This window comes from Mus musculus, chromosome 5, assembly GCF_000001635.26.
Source record: "Mus musculus strain C57BL/6J chromosome 5, GRCm38.p6 C57BL/6J".
Taxonomy (NCBI): domain Eukaryota; kingdom Metazoa; phylum Chordata; class Mammalia; order Rodentia; family Muridae; genus Mus; species Mus musculus.
The window spans coordinates 151,401,493-151,406,503 of NC_000071.6; the positions used below are offsets into that span (position 1 = coordinate 151,401,493).

Consider the following 5,011-nt stretch of genomic DNA (forward strand, 5'->3'; position numbering starts at 1 on the left):
CATAACACATACACACACCACACATACCATATACACACATAACAGACACACATGTATACAAACACATATACCACACACATATCACAGACACATATGCACACAAACATACTACATACTCAGCACAAACACATCATACACACTTACACACACATACCACACATATATATCATACACCATATACATACCACACACACATATGTACACAAATGTATCACACACATACCACAGACATACAGACATACAAACATACTGCACACACAATACACAAACATATACATACGACAGATACAGATATACACAAACATAGCACAGCACAGAAACACACCACACACATTTACACATACCACACCAACACATACTACACACATACATATCACACACCACACCATACCACACATACATATCACATACCACACCATACCACACATACATGCTTACATACATGCAACACACACACGCTCACATACACGCTCATACACATGTACATGCACACATCACATACCAAACCACATACTACTCCCCCACATACCATACACATACATAGAACAGGCACACATTTATATAAACATACTATACATACACACACCGCAGACACACACAAACATACTATACCCACGGCACACATGCCAATATACACATACCACCATAACATATCACATACTACACACATGCTTAGACACACAATAAATAAATTAATTAATTAAAATAAAGTAAGTGGTTAATGTTGTAGATTGGTTCTAATGCTATTTGTGTTAATTCAACTCCTGAAATCACATGGGGACCCACTTGTCTGTGCTAAGGTCCCTGCTCCCAATTGGCTCTGATTGGGAAATAAAGTTGCCAGCAGTCAGTGGCTGGGCAGGGAGACAGTGGTGGGACTTTTAGAATTCCTGGGCAAGAAACATAGGAGAGAGTGAAGAGGACATTTTGCCATGACAAGGACATAGGAGACAGACCATGCTGGGAAGGTGTAGGAGCGAGAAACTGCTGAAATGTAGGTGCAAAGGGGAAAGTGGCCCCAGGAGGGCTGCCCAGAAGAGTCCAGGGCAGCAAGGATAAAATATAGATTTAGTAAATGTTAACTCAGGAATATTGGAGAGGAATGTGTGAAGGGGAGTGTGTTAGCCACATGGAGGCTCAGGAGTGGCCCAACCATTGAGCTAGTTAAGACATATTAAAATATAAAGGTTGTGTGTGTGTGCCTTTCCATCTGGGATCCAGAACACAAGGGCAGGTGGTGAGAAGCACATGTGTACACGCCTGGGAGTTTAGAGTGGATTAACAATTGACTGCTACAGGCTAATTATTTTTAGTGGAACTTCTCTTTTTTTAAAGTCAAGTAATTAATACTCGACTTTAATATTAATATGTGTTTTAACAAGACACGATAGTTTCCAGGCAACCAATTTTTAAAATGATACAGCTGAGGTTTATGGGTAGCAAGGAATGACATTCTTTGACATAAACATGTATTCTATAAGTTGACCCCTTTAGATGGGTAAGAGTTTCAAGCAAAAAAGAAGTAGTGATGAATTTAAATGCCATTTTTTAAGATTCTTAAGAGCCAAGGCTTTCCCAGGCAGAATATCCAGTGTGGTCTCATTGCCTCTTGCCCTGGCTTCACTCTATCAGAAACACTATCAGGAGTTGTAAATCTCTAATTTCCTTCTAATGTGCTAACTACCTCCGAAGGTTTGCAGTATCTTTAAGATATGTAATTCAAAATTGCTATTATTAGGTTTATGGGTCTAAAAGAAACAAAATGCATGTCAGAGGCAGATGATGTCAGAGGCAAGTGATGCCAGAGGCAAGTGATGTCAGAGGCAGATGATGTCAGAGGCAAGTGATGTCAGAGGCAGATGATGTCAGAGGCAGATGATGTCAGAGGCAAGTGATGTCAGAGGTAAATGATGTCAGAGGCAAGTGATGTCAGAGGCAGATGATGTCAGAGGCAGATGATGTCAGAGGCAAGTGATATCAGAGGCAAATGATATCAGAAGCAAATGAAAGCCTGCTATTGAACCCTATGTAGCTTGCATAGGATGTCCAACAGTCCTTGCCATTGTCTCTCATTTATATAATTTCTTGTATATTTTGTATATCTTTATAAGCTTGCTTTCACTCTCTGGCTCTCAAAGCTGCTGCATGGGGGTAAATCTGAGCAGTTTGCTTTAAACACAAGGTACCAGAGAAATAGGGAAATGAAGTGACTCAGAGCTACCCAGCAAAGCATCCGCTGATGCTGACTGCAGCTGGCCCCTCTGCCCCAGGCTTATTAACTACAGAATCCCAGCTCTTCCCAATGCTTTGCACCCTCAAACATTCCTGACCATCTGTTCATTTTAGCGAGCCTCCTCCCCCCACCCCTGAGAAATTCTTTTGATTAAATTTTAGTGTTTCCTTCCAGTGCTCCTGATCTTGTAGCCAGCCCCCTCAGAAAGATTTCCTTTAAGGCTTATTAATTTGCTGATCTTGTTTTGAGCTGGCTGGTTGCTGCTGGGCTCAGGCCAACCCCCTTTCCAGTTGCTGCTTCTGTGCCTCATCCACAAAGGTCTAACAGCTACATTCCAAGATGCAGAAGCATCTATCTGTCAGGAAAATTTCAGCCTGACCCTAGAGACCTGCATCTGCTTTGATGTGTATCTATTACAGCTAGATCCAAAGATAAAATATTGGGAAAGTTAAATAAAACAGAAAGGGAAATACTTGTAAAGAACAATGTCTATGGAAGTGGTGCTTGTCGGCCCTCCTCCCCGGGCCAGATTCCTTCCCACATATTCTGAACCAAGACCCTCTGAACTGTACATCCTAGTCTTCCTCCGACTCCCTTCATCATGTCAGTCTAGACTAATTGGTGAACTCCACAATTAGTGAAAGAATGTCCCATGATGGTGATGATGGTGATATGGAAAATGATTGAGGAATGAACTGATAATCAATCTCTGACCTCTGCATACATACACACATGTACGCACTTGTACACACACATGTACAAATGTACACATACATGTGCACACAAATATACACATACAGAGACCAAGACTTCTTAGTCTCTCTCTTGGTTAGCAACAATGTCTGTCTTTGATTTGCATATACCATAGAAGCTTTTAATGTTGATGTGTTTCACTATGATTTTCCCATGTAGTAACATGTACTTGGGTATAGTCGCATCCCCATCACGATTCCCACTTCTTTCTGCTGCTGGTCTTCTTTACAAGTATACCTAATGATCTTCCCAAATGCACTCTCTTTCTAAGGCAATGCCATCTAAAACCATGTATCAGGGGCTCAAAACAATCAGGTGCTGTGCTGAAATCACACTACAACTATCTCAAGTGCTCAAAAATATCAAGGAGATCATTTCAAGTGTGATTTCATCTTGCTTCTCTGAAAGCATTTAGACTTCCCTCTCTGTATTCTTACTCTGGTGGGTTGTGAGTAGCATTTGAGACTTGGTTTCCTGATGCTGATGACTGGTATCAATAATGCTTCAGAGCATACTGTTGACTCTCCCACCTCACTGAATGAGATGTGTGGATTCAACACCAGCTTTGGGCTAAAAAAATGCTGACATGGGGGACTAAACCTGCAATATTTAAGATTTATTTAAATTAAATCTCTACTGGGACCTGGAGAGGTAGCTCAGTGGTTTGGTTCCCAGCACCCATTTTGGGTGGTTTGCAACCCCCAGTAACTCCAACTCCAGGGGATCTAACACCCCTTTCCAGCTTCTCTGGACAACTCTACTTCTAAGTGTGTGCGTGTGTGTGCACACACACACACACACACACCTAAAAGTAATAAAAGTAAACCCTTTAAATCTATGATAATTTTATGTTACATTTTGATTAAAGTTTAGATCATCAAAGTAGAATGAGAGACGTTTTAGAGATCAATTTCCTCAGATGTCTGTATAAATATGAACATTCCATTTATTCAAAACGGCACAGCGAGAGACCAAGTTAAAATATTCACGTACTGTCTGGCAGACGAATACAAGTAATTTAGAGTAAAAATTAGAGGTACAAAAGTGGAGAGAGACGTTGTCATGGCAACACACTTTCATTAGTTTTGAAATCAAAAGACAATCTTCCTGTTGTAAAAGTTTAACCAGCTCTTATTAGGTAATGATCTCAATAAACATTTCTGATTATAGTGCTGTGAAGGAAACTGGCTTTGTCATTATAATGGATCCTGCTTTGAATTCACCAGCCTCATTTAGCAAACACCATGCAGGAGTGCAGGTGGACAGCTGACTGCCAGTCTGTAGCTAATAGATTCTACCAACACACTGCAGGCAAATCACTTGCAGCCAAAGAATGCTTTGAGCGGGAGAGGCCAGGCTAGTCCACCAGATCTTACCGTTTGCTCTCTCTGGATAATGCCTACTTATTGAGCCCACTGGCCACTGATGGTTAGTCCTACTTTGACCAGACTATATAAGATAGAACTTTGTGTGCCAGTTTACAGAATTACAGAATCATATTTTGATACAAGTTACAATATAACCGCAAGTCATATTCAGAAAACTATTAGTAGACTAGTATCCACTCTGCTGTGCCTATATTTACCTGAATGTCTTTATGTTTGGACCTATGTAATAAGAAAGTTTGCTCCAAAATAGAAATATTTTATCAAAATGCTGAAAAGGCATTACAACCAAAGAACATGAGAAAATATTTTGGCAAAAATTAATTTTATTATTTCTATTTAACAGTATATATTTAACTTTCTGAACTTCTTAGTAAGTCATACTCTGATAGGGAAAACTTTATTTTAGAGGCGACTCCATTAGCCCTCTCTTCTCTACAAGGAACAGGTTTGGCTGTTTTTCTAAGGTTGGGTCACTGTACTTCTAGGCACACTATTTTAATTATTTTCATTTTTATTAAAGAGAAAATGAGAAAGATGTAATGTCGATTACAACACATATCAACTGTTCATTGCACAATCATTAATGATCGACAAAACCCTAAGCCCGAATAAAAACAGCATTATTTCTGGGAAATGT

At 40.0% G+C, this 5,011-nt stretch overlaps 1 protein-coding gene and 1 long non-coding RNA gene across 2 annotated transcripts in view; one reads left to right on the forward strand and one right to left on the reverse strand.

Moving 5' to 3' along the window:
• Positions 1–5,011, reverse strand: part of Stard13 (StAR-related lipid transfer (START) domain containing 13) — a 390,686-nt gene that overhangs the window by 363,978 nt on the left and 21,697 nt on the right. The gene's annotated exons all lie outside the window — the stretch shown is intronic.
• 1700028E10Rik (RIKEN cDNA 1700028E10 gene) overlaps positions 1–5,011 on the forward strand; it is a 45,409-nt gene that overhangs the window by 32,818 nt on the left and 7,580 nt on the right. The window lies entirely within an intron of this gene.